Source organism: Cricetulus griseus, chromosome 2, assembly GCF_003668045.3.
Source record: "Cricetulus griseus strain 17A/GY chromosome 2, alternate assembly CriGri-PICRH-1.0, whole genome shotgun sequence".
NCBI classification, from domain to species: Eukaryota; Metazoa; Chordata; class Mammalia; order Rodentia; family Cricetidae; genus Cricetulus; species Cricetulus griseus.
Genome location: NC_048595.1, coordinates 323,570,272 through 323,590,282, shown reverse-complemented (window position 1 = coordinate 323,590,282; position 20,011 = coordinate 323,570,272). Strand labels below are relative to the sequence as shown.

Sequence of the window (20,011 nt, the reverse complement as noted above, 5' to 3'; positions counted from 1 at the left end):
AAAAAGAAGTATCTTTGATCAAGGCTGAGAACATCACTAATCTATATGTATAAACATAGATATTTAGGAGGCAGTTTGACATGTCCATTTAGCAAAACAAAAGTAATAGGTTCATCCCAGTGTTTAGGATCTCCCCAGCAATGGCCTTTGACCAGATCCACAGTAATGGATACAAACTCCCTCCTATGGAACAGACCTCGGATTCAATAAAAAAGAAGAAAAGAAACTGTTGGCTACCTCTGTAACAGTTGTGCCATTGTGGTACTCATATGGACCTCTTGTCTGGCACACTGATATTGTAGGATGTAAGGTTTAAAGCTGAGGAATACTGTCACTGACTTTTCTACGCCAGCTGTCTATACAACAACGTCCTGTACTGTAAAGGTTAGACACAGGGAGGAAATTTCTCACTCAGTTCTAATATGGCTTCTCTGTGTTCTGCAACTAGTAATGCGGTGTCATCAGCGATGGGGTCTTAGCATTCAGCTTTGATGAGTAATCAGTGGTAACAACCATAATCTGTATAGTTTTAGCTGCCACTTGGGATATTCCTGATCAACTCCTAAGGAGGTGCCCTGAACCTGGCACTGCAGATCTTGTGTAATAACCCAGGGTTTCTAAGATCAACTTAATGCACAGCAACCCCATTTAATTTTTTTTTAAATTATGTATTTTAATCAGCTTCTAGACTAGTGGGTTTCCATGTGTCTTTTTCAGGATTCTTTAGTTTTAGTTAACCCTCATCCTGCACCTTTTCAGCTCTCCCGCCACCCACTCCCATTCATGTTTAAGCCTTGACACACCCAGTATTTCCTCCCTCTATTTTCATAGCATGTGTTCTACCATACCTCCCTCCCCTTCTTAAAGCCTCTTGAACTCCTAATCCTCCCATCTCAGCCTCTCAGACGGTTGGAGTACAAGCATACAGCACCACACTTCACATAAGCATGTGTGTTTTCTTAATACCTAACCATGCCACCACACCGTTATGATAATCTTCATGTTTATAAAACAATTATTATTTCAATGCTGAGCCAAACAGTATGGAGCTTAAACATATTATTTGTGGAAAGGACACACAGTAATACTCAGTAAATATCCTCAATATGTGTTAATATACCTTCCATTAAGAAAAAACTATTTTCGACTGCCTTTACATCATTTGATTTATGATTTCACAATTCATTTCCTCTACCATAATGAGCAATAACTTATCAGCCTGATCATGGCCATTTCATCTCGTCTCCAATTCCTGTCACATGTGCTTCCTTTTGGCAAAGTTTTCTATTTGATTTCTTTTATCTCCCTTTTTCTTTGTTCTCCTTAGGCTCTTTTTCAATTGCACTGATAATACAGAAATGAAAAGCTCCTCTCATAGATGCACAGCAGAACACACACGGGATTTGTAGGAGGACTCCCCTCAGTATTAATCTTTGCCCTAAACTATGATAATACCTGTAAAAAGTTAATTTGGCACAAGAAAATCACTACCAGTAGGGTTTTTTAAATGCTGAATTCCAGGAGCTGGAGAGACAGCTCAGCAATGAAGAGCACCTTCTGCCTTTGCAGAGGACCTGGGGTGGGTTCCTAGAACTCACATGGCATCTGATAACCATCTGTAACTCCCATTCCAGGGGATGCCACACCATCTTCTGGCCTCTGACCACTGCATTCATGTGATACATAGACATTCATGCAAGTGAAACAGCCATAAACATAAAATAGAAATAAATGGATATTTAGAATTAAAAATCTGAATTCTAACTCTGAAATCACTTACTAATAAAAGCCCAAGCACCATGGTATTACTTAGAACTCTTTTGTATATCAGTCACTCTTCTCACTGCTGTGATAAGTCACTGTCAAAAACAAAGGAGGGAGGATGGCTTTTGTTTCTTGGTGTTCTGCCTCCATGCACTTGAGCAGAACCTGGTGGTGGTGGTAGGGGGATGTGCCACAGAAGTGGCTATTCAGATCACATGGGCCAAGAGAAAGAAGACAAGACAGTATAGACTGGTGTATCACCTTTCACTGGCATGCTCCAGAGAACTGCTTCCTCAGATGAACTGTACCAGTACTGGCTAGGGACTAAACATGCAACACATGATAACTGTAGGAGACGTTTTATATTCAAAGCATAAAAAAAGCATTCAAAAGAAAGATTAAACTGATAATTAAGCAACTAAGTTCATATTGCCAGAATTTAGTTTATTCTAAAATTTTATGTATTTTTTCTATTTATGTGTGTGTGTGTGTGTGTGTGTGTGTGAGAGAGAGAGAGAGAGAGAGAGAGAGAGAGAGAGAGAGAGAGAGAGAGAGAGGCAGAGAGAAATACATGTGTATATACAAGTGTGTGTGCCTATAAGAACATAGAGACGGAAAGAGGGCATAGGATCCCTCAGAGCTGGAATTGCAGGTCTCGGTGGGGATCCCATTTTAATATGCAGTACTTGGATTTGAATTATGGTCCTCATGTTTGCAAAGCAAGTGCTCTCCACCAAACTTATCTCTCCAACCCACAATTTTGCTTATTTTTAACAATAAGCTGTTTGCTGAGTTTGAGTCTATTTTGATTTCTGAATATTTGTTTCTAATTCTGAGATTGAATAAAGCAGCAGTTAAAGCAGAGCTTCATAACCAGTCACTCACAACTACTACAGTCCTTCCAGTCAACAGCAAGAATCTCTTTGAAAAGAGATGTGAGAGCACAAGTCCCCTCCATACGTCTTGTTAGTAGATAGAACGTATCGACAAGACTCAGAATAAAGCCCCGCACAAGGACCCACAGAAGAGGACAGTAGGCAGGGATAAATATGGTTGGCCTGTGCTGTGAATCCAGTGGCCCCATTTTCTTTGTCTTTTCAAGCTCCTGACAGGAAACAAAGACTCGTGCAATGCAGATAAAACAAAATACTAGTTAAGATTGTAAGGATTCAGATATTATGCTGGCCTGCCCCTGTCACCCGGCAGAAACAGCACTCAGGCAGTACTCTGGTCAGCCCAGGGTTCCAGTAGCACTAGTCTGCAAGCAGGTGCAAAGGACCCCTTTAAAAGACAGACCCCGCCCACTTACGCTGTCTTGCTCTCTTTATACTCTTTTTGCCTCTTCTTTCTCTCTCTCTGGTCTCCTCTCTTTCTGCTTCTGTCTCCCTCTTCTCTTCTGTCCTCTCTCTGTGTCTCTTTGCCTCCTTTCTCTTTCCTTCCCACTCCCTTTTCTAATAAAACTCACTCAAGCTCTGTCTGCCTGGCATGTTTGTTCCCCACCTCGGTCACCCTTGCCGGCCTTGGAATCTGCCATGGTCCCCCACCCAGGGACCCCCCTCCAGCTTTATCCTAAACATTGAAGCAAAAGAACAACAATGATTCTATTGGATGATCTTATAACATCAGAATATAGCCATTTCCAAAACTGCTATATGAGGGATGAGATGGAGTCTTTAGATCTAGGGTCAGGTTCCTCTAGGTAGCATAACCTGGAATTCCCAGATTCATGATGGTTACTGTGCAATGCTCTCTGATAATCTGTATACTTTGAATACCCCCACCAACACTGATGAGAATCTTTCTTACATTTCTATTCTACTAGTAAACACTACAGTATCCATCAATGGTAAAGCTAGTCACACTGGCTGGTTTTTCCAGAACAAACATTTCAACTATTAAACAGTTGTCCTAGAATACAGACTAGAACTATTTGCAATGGTTTGAATGTACCCTCTAAACTTTGTGTGTTAGAAATGTAATCAAGGGCCTAGGTCCTATCCCAAAGGATATGATAGACTCTGCCTATGGAAGGCCTCACCATCCAGAAAGGATATGTGATAGGTAGGGTTTTAGTTGGGAGGAGGTGGTAGGGGAGGAGGGGAGGGAGAGGGAACTGGGATTGTAATGTAAAAGAATCTTGTTTCTAATTCAAATAAAAAATGGAAAAAAAGAAACGTAATCAATCATCTATGTTACATGTTAATGGCATTTGAGAAAGGGGATCTATGAGGAATGGTTATGTTGTAATAGCTTTGTCCTCATGAATCAATTAACACTCTCATGGACTGCTAACTTATTGCATAGGTGGCTCTGTTATAAAAGTGAGATCTCTCTGGCATGCTTGCAATGTCTTGCCATACTATTCTCTTTGTTATATGATAGCCCATCAGAAAGACCCTCATGATATTGTCAAGGAGATGCCACCAGCATGCACTTGAACTTCCCAGTCCTCGGAACTAGATGCCAAATAGACTTCTAACCTTTATAAGCATTTTACTCTGTAATATGTACTTATAAACCGTAAGACTTGCTAAGACACTGGCACACATGTCTAGCACACTGTTTTTTTGTTTTGTTTTGGTTTTGCTTTTTGTTTTTTTATTTAGAAATAACGAAAAATAGTTACAAATACCTCAGCTTAAAAGGAGTTATACTTTCCCATTATCCTGGAACAATAGACACTGGCTCCTAGAGAGGGGTTTTTAATTGATGAGAAAAGTGAGATGTGAAAACTTAAATAACTAGATAAATATTACAATGTTCTATAGAACATAAAGAAGGCAAGAGATGAAAAGACTGTAGGAAGAATGAGCTATAACTATGGCAGTCACAAGTTCAGCTGAGACAAGTGACGGAAGGCCACAAGGAAAGCCAGTGATCATGAATTGGATGGGACCCAACTCATGATGGGATAACCAACTGTGAGTTTTAATTTCTCTGATATGTAATTATCATTTTGAGTGTGTGTGCGTGTGTGTGTGTATGTCCATGGAAGTTAAAAGATGTCAAATCCTCTGAAGCCAGAAAATTCTGAGTTGCCTGATAAAAGAGGATGTTGGAACTAAAACCAGGGCCTCTGGAAGAGCAGTAAGTGCTCTCCGGTGCTGAGCCACTTCTTTATCCTTAGCTCCAAGGTTTTTAAAGCAGACCATTTGCGATCATTACGGAATCCACAAAAAAAAAAAAAAAACTACAGAATGCAGTCTACTTGGCATGCTTAATTTCTTGTGAAAGTAGAGAAAAGCTAAGCAAAGGGAAGGGAGTTGACATTTGGGTTATACAGAGGTTCCTACAGATCCAGCTGTGAGTTGGAGAGATGGAGATTTGAGATGTTATACAGGAAATGGAGGAGATGGAGCTACATGCTCTATAGGAGGAATACCACAGTTCTGCGTGGAGCCAGAAGATAATCCTCAACAGGAACTGACTAGCTTTTCTGAAGAGTGTTACAAGCATATGGTTGGCTTACAGTCTTCTCACATTAGTCGTTTTGCAGTAAAATTTAAAACATTTGGTGCCATGAAAATGTGTTATTTCATTTTTCTTCAATTATATTTTTAGCTACTCAATTTCTACTTCCAGGTGTGTCACACCAAAAGTACATAGCTGAATTAAGAAACATGTGTACACTAAGAAAAATAACATGGTATGGGGGAGCTGCCAAAAGTGAAATATTTAGATAACCTCGAGGCAGGGTCTCACCCTCACCCAATCTGGATTGCCCTGGAAGTCACTATGTAGCCTTGGCTGGCTTTGGACGTACAGAACCTGCCTGCCTCAGATTCCGGATTATTGGAATTACAGGTGTGTGCTACCACATCTGGCTCCAACAGCTCTTGGTTAGAATTTATCTTTGCCTATCTACTGGTTGCCAAGTAGGATGAATTCTTGAAAGCATCTTGTCAAATTCAAGGAGATAGAAAAAGAAAAAATAGCAGCTAACGCTTCCAAATAACAGAACTAGGTTTTAAATTATTGTTAAGTTTATTACTGAAACAAAACAAATATAATGGTTACCAGCTACACCTATTGTCAGTCCCATGTATGAATTCCAGACTTCCTTAGTTTCTTGTCCTATTGCTGAGATGAAACACTCTGATGAACCTAAAGAAGAGACAGTTTATTCTGGCTCAGAGTGCAAGGAGCTTGATACAGGTGGTTCCACTGTTTCATCTACCAAGAAACAGAGAGCTAAAGAATGTATTATTGTTCAGTTCCCCTTCTCCTGTTATATAGTTCAGGATCCTGGCGAGGGAGCAGTGCCACCCACAATAGGTGGGTCTTCCCACTGCAATTACTATAATCAAGACACCCCCGCAGGCATACCAAGAGGCATCTCCCAGGTAATTCTAGATTCTATCAGTTGACAATTAACACTAACCATTGCACAGACCCACACTTCAACCTGCCTATTTGGCTATTTTTCTTGACTACCCCACAGGACTTTAGGCTCCATATCTGCCACCTCATACTTGATCTTCCTTTCTAATATCTGGTTCTCTTTTGATGTCCTTAATTTAATTTTAATGCTACTCCCAACTAGTCAGTTATGCAAACGAGAAGCAACATGGCCATCATAGACATCAGCTTCCCCTACCTGCCTATGTGTTCTCTCAGGTCTTTTAAATATGAAAGTAACTCCGTTTCTGCCATTAACACCAACATTTTTCTTCAGACTACAAGTAGCCACCTACCCAGCATGCCAAAGTCTATCTTTAACTCACTCCCAGTAGTTTACCACACTTTTGTCAGAGTGATATTTTGAAAACACAACCCCTACTATGTCCACCCAGTTGCTTAACACTTCAATGAATTCTTATTACTGTAGAAACAAAGAACAAAATACCTAGTAAAACTCTTTGTACATTGCTAGTCTCGTTTTATAGTACTCTCATTCTGGCTGTGTGTCACCCTCATTTATTAAACTTACCACTTATGAACCAGCACCAGGATCTTGGCATAGACTCTGCCATATGTTTACATCACCTGTAGCCTCTCATTCCACGAAATACCCACTCTCTTTTTCAGATACATATCAATCATCATTTCCTTAGAAAGGCTCACTGAGCTACCACGTTAAAATCCCACGTGTATTATTTCTTATTCTTTGTATGAGTTACTTTGATTTTACTTGAATATGGACAATTATTTGGCTAGCTTCTATAGTACAGTATGACTTTCATGGGAGTAGAAATCATTCTTGTTCTATTAATCCCTAAATTCTCTAGTGCCAGTGCAATATCTGATTTTGACTACAAATATGTTTAATGTCAAAAGGTGACTTTATGGTGATTAATAAAATACTGCTTGCTGAAAACCTAAATAACTCAGATAATTTCCTTTGCATAGATGGCAAGTTCAGTATGACTGAAGAATATGACCACCAAGAAAAAGCTATTGTGATTTTTGATAACATGAATGATTGGCTCTGGTCAAGGAAGTGTAGGGATTCTCTATTCCTTGCCAAGTGATTCAGTATAAAGTGCCTTTGTACCCAAGGGTCCTGGAGTGCTCCTGTGCTCATATTTCCACATGGCTTGGCCATTTGTTATTGATGATGGACACAGTAACACCTCAATCCCAAGCACTGACACCTCAGGCCGAACATGCTACATATCCTTTGGTTTTTTTTTTTTTTATTATTTTTATAGTCACTACAGTGTTTTGTGTGGAAGTGCATTCTTTTCATTACTTCATACAATTTAAAAGAGTTTTTCCTCAGACCTTGGCTCTAACAATAAAATCTATAGTAGTATAGATTTAAAATGAAAAACAAAAGACCTCCATAGGATCAGAAATGACAATGCACTAGCCAACATTTGTTATTTTCCTCTTCCAACAAAGCTGAAACTAAACAGGCCAGTGGGCAGTGGATACTGTCTGGAAAATATAGGCCTAAACTTTGTTGTATACTTCCTTTCTAGGGTGCCAGATGGATTTTAAGTTCTATCATCATATTAAGTCAAGGCAGGTTTAGCTATTTTTTTTTCCAAAGAGGCACAGGCATTTAGTGAAAGAATGAAACTAATATCATTATAAATGTCTTTCATAACAATTTTGTATATTCAAAATAATACAACTGTAAAATACAAATGCCCAATTTCATGGGTACAACATATTGAGAACTTTTCCATACAAGTAGTATCCCATCCAAGCAAGTCTTACACCCTTTTCTTCAGTGAATTGATAATATAGGACTTCTTTATTCACTGAGTAGCTAGCAGTAAAATTAGCAGATGGGAATATTGGGCCGAAAACTTATGATGACTTCAATAAAGTACACGAGAGACAACCATTCATAATAATTAAAACTACAAAGAGCTGCATGAAATAATATGTACAATGTAAGTGCTGATGTTTTGGTAAATCATGTTTTCATGGTGTTTAGGACCACAACATAAATGCCAGGACAACCTGAAGGTTTAGTCTTCTTTAGGGAGAGCAGTAGGCAGACTGAGATTCAGTGTTTGCTGCCTCCACAGAGTGAGCTGGAGTAAGAGGTATCATGTTTACTTTAGGATGGCAGCAAATACAAATCAAGCTTTACCCTGCTTTTATTTCTTCTCCCTCACTCTGATTTAAAAAAAATATGCTTCAATCATTTATGTTCTGAAATGAAACAACTAACATGTGGAAAGGAGCCCATAGCGTTTGAAGATGGAACAGATAAATGGTATCTATGAAACCAGTAATAGTCTGTATTAAATGAATGAGTTTACGATGCAAGATCACTTTTAATTATTAACTTACAAGGTAAGGTGATGAGTTTTAGGCTCTCATTATTGGATGTCAATAATCTGAATGAGACCACATAAATAAAGGGTTAGTATCAAAAATATATAATCCTTGAAGGTTATTCTTAAATTAATGTTAACTCTACCTAATGATCAACATAGAAATAGACAGGCTATAATAATAAACAATTGGAGTAAAAAATTAATGGTTAAATGACCATATTGATAAAAGACTTTTTATACTGTATGTATTTAATAATTACAGCAGCTGATTAAAATGTATCATTTACAGTGAGTCATTTTTAGAACTGAGCAAATATTGTATCAAATTATTATGTGATTTTTGCCCAAGATCATGCTGCTTGAAATCACAAATTTCAATCTCATTTGGTAGTTTCAAAGTATTATGTTTTTTCTTTTCTTTGCAAGAAGTGTTATCTATTAGTATATTTTAAGGATTGGGGTATGATAATTCTTGATAAATATATTCTGGCTTGAGTTTCACTAGCACTAATGCTATTTATAAAGATTTTGTAAGGCAAAGGACACAATCATTCGAACAAAGCTGCAGCCTACAGAATAGGAAAATATTTTACCAATTCCACATTCATAGAGAACTAATATTCAAAATATATAAAGAATTCATAAAACTAGATACCAAAACTCCAAATAATCCAATTTTTAAAATGGGGTAATAATCTAAATAGAGAATTCTCAATAGAGGAAACTCATATGGCTGAGAACCACTTAAAGAAATGTTCAACATCCTTATCCATCAGGGAAATGCAAATCAAATCTCCTTTGAGATTTTATCTTATACCTGTCAGAATGGCTAAGATCAATATCACAAGTCACAGCTCATGCTGAAAGGATGTGGAATAAGGGAAACACTTATCTTAAAACACCTAAAATATATGAAGGTAGTCCTAATGTCATATAACCACAGTTCAATTTAGAATGTGTTCCTTTATTTCTACAGTTCGTAAAGATAGGGCAGAGTTCAGGAAAGTTCCTTTTGGGTTCTCCTGCCTTTAAGCCTATGAGTGTCCACAGCACTGACAATATCTTCTGTAGTTCTGGGAGTAGCTTTGAGACTGTTTTACGGCAGGGATTCACACAGTCAGGTTAACTTAATGTCTTTCTGGCCTCACTGCATTTCTGTCCAACCTGGCCACCAGGGATAGCACTTTCAACTAATTTTTTATGACTTCTTTATGTCATTGTCCCTTGTCCCTTTGTCATTCTTGATTTCCTAATCTGATCTTTGTATGAATCAGGTCATTGTATTTTATTAGTTTACCTCCATGGAAATGGGCATATTGTTCCAGTTTGGGATTCACTTCCACAACTTTGTCAGAACTGTTGGGAGAGGGCTTCCTTTTGCCTTGGAGTTGCTGGCCTGGTGAAAGTGAAGTCTACAGCCACAACTGCAAAGTTCCCATGCCATAAACTGAATCTGCCTACAAATGAAGCCAACACATAGAAAAGGAGGAAGGGGAATGAAAGTGTACAATACAAATGTGATAAACAATGATCCTCACTTTACAGTCGAACACAGAACTGAATATTGAAAGGAAGGCAGGTTTATTTTTGGTTTTGGTCTTGCAGACATGGGGCATCAGCCTAAACCAAAGATAAAAATGGTTGGCACACTGATTTGGCTCAACATAGTGGCTTTTATATTCCTAATCATATTTGTCTATTCCCCAAATTCTTTAGTGTCTGACTTTCTCAGGAAGGTACCATCTTCCTGGTGTCTAGTGGTGCCCCTTCCCCAAATTCCATGTCTTATTAGTTCACAACACAAAACCTTATCCAAATCTCAGGGCTTAGGATTCCCTCTTTTTCTGACATGAGAATTCAGTCATGTGGCAGATCACCTATGACTTTTCAACCCTAGATGAAGCAGGTGGCAACTACCAACTAGGGAACACAAGGCTTAATGCCTCCTGCTTCTCTGTGATTCGCTAATGATCCCTAAATGTACCTTGAAGTGCACCTCATCCTGGAAATGTACCATAATGATTTATGTCATACACTAGCAATGGCTGATGTTTATTAAGTGGTTAGTATATGCCAAGTAGCCTTTCAAAGTACTTCACATGGGGAAAAAAATCACCAAAACCTCCTAACTCTCCCTTTTCATATGAGAACAAGGAGGTTATATATTTGAAAATATCCAAATGAAGGCACTGTGGCTTCAGAGATCTACATCTCTACTATTCTATGCTTCTTTGTGGAAAATCTGTGCTTCTTTGTGGAAAATCCAGTGGCCTTCCTCTTCCTTCTTAGCCTCTTGACCGCATTGGACAGCATGTGGTTACTCTTCCAACTCTCACAGTCTTTTAATACAACTTAATTTTAGCTCTAAAAATTGTTTTGCCTTACAGCTAAAAGTCCCCCTAGCCACCCAAAGATTCTCTACTTTTCTCCTGGTGAATTTGAAATTTGAAATATCAACTCTGTTAAGAATGATACTGATAGAAACCAAAATTCCTTCCCGGAAATATAAGGATTACTGATTTCAAAACAATCCAAGTGCAGAGGAAGTCTCTGCCCCTTGCCCCTGCAGAGCAGTGACTCACAAAATGAAACATCTTCATTCCCACTCTCTCCTCCCTTCAAATGGAATGGAGATTCTGTTCCATACAAGAGATGCAATGTCTGCTGCTCACCTCAGATATAGCAGCACCAGATGACTCTGTCAGCAGCTTTTATCTCTATGAATTTGCCTTCCCATACTTTACCACCCTCTTCTGTACAATCCAGAGAATGATCTATATAGCCATTTTTGAATGAGTGAGTTTACTAAGTATGTAGCAAGCAAAATCTAAAGAATAAAAAGAAAATGATAGATAGAGATAGAGATAGGAAGATAGATGATAGATAGATAGATAGATAGATAGATAGATAGATAGATAGATGATAGTAGAGCATCATCAAACTGGTTGCTTAAAACATCTAATAGAAGTCAACTGGAGCTCACAAGAATGCATCCTCAAGTATGGATTCCGAATAAAAGAAAGGATAACAACAGAGATAACACCATCAAATTTGATATTAACACACTACATCCCACAGAAACTGACTCGGGAAGTTGGGGCAGGCAGCTGGAGTTCTTGATTGAGCTGTTCTTTCCATGGCTGAGTTTCCCATGAGTGAACCTACTGTGGCTACACTTCTAGCTTCTCTTTTTCACCATAGACATGTTTTCTCTCCATGGGATAAGTAATAGTAACATTTGTCAGAAACGGTTTCCCTTTAAGCTGTTCTCAAGAGCACAATGACTTTACTCTTCTGTTCCGCTCTCTCTTCCCATATTAAAGAGTTAGTTGGCATCCCATTCCAAGCCAAGGAGCATTGCAGGACACTGAGACAAATATGCTTGGGTTTGAAATAGGGGTGGAGGCAACCTTACTTCCTGAGTCAGTTTGTCAGTGAGCACAAACAGCACATGACAATTTACCAACATAATGTCCATTACTCATCCGTCAAAAGCCTGGAGCTGTTTTCCCTTGTCACCTCCCTAAAATGCATTGTTCTTTGCTGAAACACTCAGCCTTGAACTACAATTACATTTCTCTCAGAATGTGCACTGAACCTGTAAGAGGACAGGTTTTTCTTTTGTTACTCTATCTTTTGTTGCAGGAAGGGCCCTGCCCCAACCACAAACTGAGGCATTCAGGAAAATCTATATTTCATACCCATCGATACCATTACATCAAACCTCTTATTTTGAACTGCCTGCTGTCTTCAAAGCAAGTAAATATCCTGCTGGGGACTCAAATAATGTTGATTGTAGCACATAGTGTTAGGATTGTAAAGATTTTTCTAGCCTTGGCTGAGAATATTAAATAATGACAGAGGTTATAAAATTCACAATCAAATAGTGCAGTTGTCCCTCCCTGACCAAAATTTCATCATCTTCAAAATCAGCTACCAAGACCCCACTCAAAGAAACTCAATCTGCAGTTACATCAGAAAATATTAAAAAAATAAAACTGTGTTCATACTGAAGGCTTCCTTTCTTGTCAAGAGTCCTTAAACAATGTAAAAACTACTTATATTAGATTTACATTGTATTAAGAACTGCAACAAATCTAAAGACCATTTTAAATCTGTCTAGGATTGGGGCTGAAGAGATGGTTCAGTGGTTGTGAACACTGCTTTTGCAGAGAAACTGAGTCAACAGCATCCACACCAGGTGATTCACAGTCAGTTGTAACTCCATCTTCAGAGGATCTAATATCCTCTTCTAGACTCCCTGGGAACCTTGACTCACAGGTTCACACTACCCCATAAAAATTATATAAAATCTAAAAAAGAAGTCTATGGAGACAGGCATGGTGGCACATGCCTGTCCTCTCAACTACTTGGAAGATTGAGACAGGAGGGTTGCATGTTAAAGCCTACCTAAGCAATTTAGTGAAACTGTCTCAAAACAGCATAAGTAGAGAAGGAAACTAGAGATGTAGTAGCTCGTGGTAGAATGTTAGCTTATCATGTTTAAGGGTTTAGGTCCAATCCCTAGTACCAAAAAATTTAACAGTGTATAGAGGGATGCATGTAGAATACATGAAAATACTGCACAACTTTGCATAAGGATTTTGAATTTTCCCAGATTTGGGTATTTGGTGGAACCCTGGAAGACTTCACCCTGGATATTGATGAGTTGCTACGCAAAGACTATTATATATAAAATTTAGGATGTTTAGGAGTCAGCAAGCTACTTTGTTGGATTAGATGAGAAGTGAGTTTGGCAAATATTTAATTTCAATGGTCTAATAGTCAAAACCACATTTATTACCTCCTATCTAATAGTTGTAAAGTTGAATTATTTCTGCCCTTTTGCTAAAGAGTAAGATGTTTCTCTCAAAATACTGGAAAATCAGACAATTTTGAATTTGCTAAGATATTTGTTATGATATTTCTGGAAAAATGTTTCTTCATTTTGGGTTATAAAGGGCCAGTGGTTGACAACTGGAGAGTTTAGTTCACTATGGCAGGGAAGTTCTGGCAGCATACCCTTGGGACAGCTAGCTAGTCACATTGCATCCACAGTGAGGCAGCAGAGAGAATAAATACTCAGCTAACTTTCTCTTCTGTGGAATCTGGGACCCCAGCCCTTGGGACAGACAGTGCTGCCAACATTCAGGGAGGGTCTTCTCTCCTCAAAAGCTAATCTAGGTAATTCTTCACAGACATGCCTGTAGGCTTTTCTCCTTGGTCATTCTAGATCCTACTCTGTCTGGTGACAGTCATGAGTAACCATCCTTGGAGCTCTCTGCCCAGAGTGCAAACAGCTTCACTAGAAGATCTCTTCTCCCAGCAGTTGTTTGGTGCATCTGTATCTGGCAAGAGACCCCTGCCCCTGCCTCAATTTTCTTTGTCTTCTTGAGCCCAGTGAGTCTCATTGGCTCCACAACCTTCTGAACCTTCCTTCCTCTTCCTCTACAAGAGAGTGTGGGACTTTAGAGGAAACAGTTCTCCCAAAGGTCAGTCTTACTGGGCATCCAGTGCTTTGATTTGCTGAACCGTCACCCTATCATTTCTGACTATTCTGTGACTTCTTCATGGGGAAAACTAACTTGATTTACATTCCTTAAGCAGGGAACTTCAAGACATTGGTCTTGTTTCTTCTTTCAGGGCTGTTTATGAAATGCAAGGCTCTCTAAGAGTTCTTTGAAAAGAAGGCAGTGCCACTGCAGCTAGATAACTCATCTTTCCTTTTAGAAGGTGTCCATGCCCACTTTCTCTTTTTACATGGCTATGTCCACCAGTTGAAGTTCAAACTCTCTCGGACTTCAAAATACTTTGAAGTCACCTATTACCTTACCTTTCTGACTTCAAAGAGAGAATGGTTTTGTTTCTAAAGTCAGATTGGATCTACCTGGGCCATTCACAATGACTTTCCTATTTAAGTCTCTAGCCTCAATTACATGAGTGAAATCCCTTTTGTTTAATAATGCAAGACATTAAATATCCTGGGGTTATGATATGAACAAGTGGTGGGAGTGTGTCTACTTCACCTGTCTTAATTGTTTGGGATGTGACCTTCAGTGTTCTTGTATTAGAAACCTTACACACCTTTGTTACAGTATGGGAAAAGGGTATGAAAAGAATATTGCAGACCTTGTATAGACATTTGTAGCTTCACACCTCATCAATTTCAATACTGCAAATAATTTCCCAGAGAATTTACCTTTGATTGTTTGTTTTTAGAACTTCAATGTCACTTTGGCTTTTGAATCTTCATATGTGTCCTATTTTTTTCCCTCCCTGGAAGCTATTTGGGTTTCTTTTGAATCATGTTATTTACAATTTCACAGTTAATACATTGGATAGCTTCTGTCTACCGAGCTGAGAGCTTGTGTGTTGTTGTCCCCACGTCTGAGGCCTATTAACCAGGTTTTGTATTAGACAATTATTTTTCTGTTTGGTTTATTAGCTTGCACTATTTGAAAATTTCTTGCTCAGTTGCCCTGGATAAAATATTCAGCACAATACTGAAAAGGAGTGGCAAGAATAGATGTGCTTGTCCTCTTCCTGATTTAGTTAACAGTGACCATTTTTTCATAAGTAGGTATCGTGTAAACAGTGGGTGTTTCATACATACCCTTTATTAGGTTGAAGAATTTCTTTTCTACTTCTTGTACCTGATCATGAAAGGTGTTGTTGAATTTTGTCAAATGTTTTGAGGCTGACATTGGGCCTCAATGGATATGAGGCTATAGGATATGAGAAAGGGGAAAACAAAAATCCAAGTTTGAGGTATGTGTAGCTTTCTGCCCCTAGCAATAGGCAGTAAGAAAGTCTTCACTTCTATGTGGCTTTTTGTTCACCGCATTCAATTTCTATTTCTATCAAATCTCACTCCTTTCCCTCTACATGTGGCTGGTCTCTGCATACCATTAAGCCATTAAAAAGAGAGGAGGTTGGGGTGCTCACTTTTACCCCAGGAAATCAATAGTTATACAGAAGAGACCCAATTCCTAACTGCTATAGAAGGGACACATAGACACCTTCAGAACAACAGGAAAATGGAGGGGTAGAGGGGAAATCACTATACAGGACATCCTAAATCCAAATGAAACTCCAATCCCCTTATAATTGGTGGTCTCCCCAATTCTGGGGCCCCTTCTCCACCTAAGAAGTCTGTAATAATTGCTGGTAAACACTTCCATTTACTGCTTCCCCGTCTTTGAGTCTTTAGTGACCCACCAGCTTTCCCTTCATCTGTTGAGAATAATTTCATTATTGTTATTTCATTATTTTATTATTTACTTCACCGAAATGGGATGCTATATTGCTTTTGTATATTGTACCAGCCTTGGATTTGTGAGATAAACCACACCTCATCATACTGTACTAATATCTTTGCTAGGTTCCTTTGCAAGTATTTTATGGAGCATTTTTGTTTAATATCCACAAAATCTGTAATTTTTTGTGGGTGATGTCATTGACTTCATCCTCTCTTTCACTTTTAAGGTTTTTTGTTGTTTTTATTTTTGTTTTGCTGTTGTTTGGCTCCAGAGACAAGGTTGCCTGCTGAAGCCCAGGCTACCCTTCAACTGTACCATTTGTGGGTCTTAAACTCCTGACAACCCCCCGTCTCTGCCCGAACATTGCAACCAGGTTTACAAGTGTGAGCACCATGCCCAGCATTGTTTTGGCTGTTTGTTATTTCACTTCCCGAAGGAGAAATCATTGAAAAGCCAAAATAAGACACTTCAGCCACATGTAAACTTTTGTATTCACCAGTGAAATCAAGATATTTTAGGGGGTTTCCTTCTACTTTCGATCCCTATTCCCGAAACCAATTTATCAAACATACTCTGAAGATTCGGACTCTAAGTCTTTTGATCAGCTATTTTAATTGCTCTGAATCCAAAGTTTATAGACTGACTAGTAAACACTTACTCCACAGGGCCCCTTCACTTCCTGAATAGCACTCCCGATTTACCTCATTTACCTCGTCATCAACTCACCTCTCAACTGTAATTTGCCAAGAGTCAGATATCTTTAGCGGTTAATCTCGGTTGCCCATGGGTGGAATCCCAGTCACCAGAAGGTAAGCGACAGAGACACATCAGGAGGGAAAACTGAACCCAGGTAGTGGTGCCACCTTTAGAGTCAGGGATGAGGAGGGGTGGCCAGGAGGTATGCTGATTTTTAGGCTGGGAACAGACCCAGCACATAGCTTAGAGTCTGCACTCAGAGGCGCTGGGTGAAGAAGGGGGAGAAGGCACAGACTTTTGTTGCTCCCGTAAGGGGCTAAGCAGAGGAGGGAAACTTTCCCACGGCCCCTGTGGGCCGTGCGAGCGGGGCCTGCGCGGTCGGCGGGTCTACGCGGGGTCAGGCTCGGCGCCGCCCACGCGCGGCTCGTGGGAGAAGCGGAGCGGGCGCGCAGGCGGATGCTGGGCGCCGAGTCTTAGGCCACGGGGTCGGACTGCTGGAGCAGCTCCAGCGCTTTCCGCGGGGTTTGACTCCTGTCGCTTCCCGTCTCCGGAGCCGGCCTTGCCGTGGGTGCTGGGAGCCGGGCGGGGCGCGGACGCAGGTAAGAGCCGGCCTGGGCCTGGCGCGGCCGGGGAACACCGGGGCTGGACGCACCGCCGCCGCCTCCCGCCGGCCTCAGGTGACATACAGAGGCTCAACTTTCGCACCTGATGGCCGGGCCTGGGCAGCAGCGCGGTCCGCGTGGCCCGGGTCTGGAGCCGGGTGGGGCGGCGGCGCCGGGGGCGTGGCGAAGAGCCCGCGGGGTGCGAACGGGGGCTGCGCGCAGCCGGTCCTCGGCTGGTCTCCAAGCGCCTGGGCAAGGGCGCACACCCCCTTTGGCGCCCTGCTCAGCATCGACCCACTTTCTTTTGTCTGGTGCATTTTAGTCCTGGCGTGCCAGCTGCTTTTGTTGCAGCCCTGAGTCGGGACCATGTAGACTTTCTGCCAGGCTGAGGTGATGAGCGAGCTCTGAAGTGCATCTGGACCCTGGGGAGCCGAGGATCCCCAGAGGGGAAGTTATTATGAGCTTGATAATTAGCAGTAACATGTGGCTATTACCTTGTGCTTTTGCAGATAACCCTCAATATTTTTGTAGCATCTAATAGTTTTAAGTGCACCTATAAGAGCGTTTATTAGGTAACTTCAAAGGAGTATGGTGTGGGCGGGTTACTTATTATCCCATTTTATAGACCAGACAGCTGGGGCACCCTGAAGAAAAGTGATTCTATCAAAACGAAGCAGGCTTTGTGGGAGCTGGTATTAGGACTTGCCTGACAGAGCTTTGCCTTGAATGATCCAGTTGCTCTCCCAGCCTCAAGCAAAATTTAGTGGTGAAAGAGTGCAGGTTAGGTTTTGTGCTGGATAGTTTTATGTAAACTTGACACAAGCTAGAGTGGTTTTGAAAACGGGAACCTCAATTGAGAAAATGCCACCACTGGGTTGGCCTGTAGACAAGGCTGTGGTGTGTTTTCTCCATTGATGATTGAAGTAAAAGGGCCCAGCCCATTGTGGATGGTGCCACCCCTGGGCTGGTGTTCCTGGTGCTATAAGAAAACAAACTGAGCAAGCCAAGAGGAGAAAGCCATTCAGCAGTACTCCTCCATGGCCTCTGCTTCAGTTCCTGCCTCCAGGTTCCACCTTGAGTTCCTGCCCTAGCTTCCCTGGATGATGTACTTACTACAAGTTGTAAGATGAAATAAAACCTTTCCTGCTCAAGTTGCTTTTGGTCATGGTGTTTCATCACAGCAATAGAAACCCCAACTAAGACAGGTTCTGTTTTATTTTGCTCATTGCTAAAATCTTTTTTTAAAAACAGAATGGGATCCTTTCAGACCTGCAATAGTATTCCTGAAAGTAGTCCTTAAAACTCTGAACAGTTTCAGTTGTTGAAAAGCACCAAGAGACAGTCTTAGCAAAAAGCCTTTGTCTTTCCTTTTTTGTTTAGGCATAGTACCCCTGGCAGCCCAAAGACACTTGGTGATGATCATGACAGAGATCCTCAACATTAATAAATGAGTAGCATGGAGACGGGTTGTTAGCTTACCCGACTTATGAAGAATTGAACGTTTAAAAGAAATGTCATTTTAATGAAAATTAACTTATATAGTATTTATATTGTTATCTTCTCTCCCCACAGCTATCAACAGTTAACCAGGTTCCCTGAGGTTTGCCTTTAAATTGTTTTGCCAATAGATCTTTTATTGCTCAAGTTTAGTCTCATGTATATTTGAGTTTCAAAACAATGTTTCTCATTTAAAAGTCAAACTTGGTTTTGCTTTTTTATGTAATGTTAGCTAGAACATTTATGAGTGTATCTGAAGTCAGAACTCAAACTCTTTTTTAATAAGTAAATCCCATATACCAGGCAGAATTTTTTCCAGGCAAGTAATGCAGGGACTTAGTAATTATTTTAATAGTCCTCTGTGATATTTTATGATACTCCTACATGTGTAATACTTTGAAAAGGCATATACTACCTTTTCAGGAAGGAGCATAAAGCTAAACATTTTTACTTAAATTTTGCAAACTGCACCACACCAATTTTACAGGACTGCTTGCCTAGTCCTTCCTTTAACCACTTCCACACAGGTGTCTGGGGGAAAGGGATAGTTGGAGAATGATGTCTTATCTAGAAAATAATTTTAACTAAGAGCTGGTTTTTGTCTTCATAGTACAACTCTGCAGTTAGTAAATTCTTTTCTCCTCTAAACATGCTGTATGTTTGAAGCATTTAAAGAGATGGCCACCTAATGAGGGTAAGTGTTTACTGGAATAGGGCCACTGCTATTCAAAATCATTTTGAATCTTTGAGTCAATAAGTGTTGTTACCTTATAAGCATTTGCTTTGTATTTTGATAAATGAAGAAACTAAATCAGCCTGAGAACTATTTTATTTGCTAAATTTGGAAGAATGATTTTGGGCATGGCTGTCACATTGAGGGCTACCTTCAGTATTCTACAATTAGTGACCATGAAAGAAATTTAAAAGAACAGTTTGAAAAACAAGTGAGGCTTGGGGATGTAGATCAGTACATATGCTTATGGCATGTGTGAGCTCCCCAAGTTCAATCCTCAGAACAACCAAAATGAAAAAATTTAAATAATGTCCACATTAGAATGCAGTTGAAACCTTCCTTGAAAGCTACACTAAAAGGAGAAATGCTTACTTGTAGCTTAAATTCTATACCTGTGTATACAGAATTTACATGTTGTCAAATGTTTCAAGAAATAATTTGCATTGTAATCTGTTACCTCTTTCTAGCACGATGAGTTTTTTTTAACATTAATATAGATTGGTTTACACAAATCACATATCTTACCACAACAGTAATTGGTTGACAATATGTTTTATATAGAAGCTTGGAATTCAAATCAATGAAACTATAATTTCTTATAATAACTTAGGGCCAGAAGTTTGGTTCCATCTTTTTTTTTTCAGTGTAATACAAGGACAGAATGCTTCATAATGTAGGGCCTGGCTCAGGCTCTCAATATTAACAATACTGTCTTGTATGGTT

At 39.9% G+C, this 20,011-nt stretch overlaps 1 pseudogene; it reads left to right on the top strand.

Annotated features, from left to right (window-relative positions):
• LOC113834189 overlaps positions 1-17,415 on the top strand; it is a 109,378-nt pseudogene extending 91,963 nt beyond the window's left edge.
• The last annotated feature ends 2,596 nt before the right edge of the window (positions 17,416-20,011 follow it).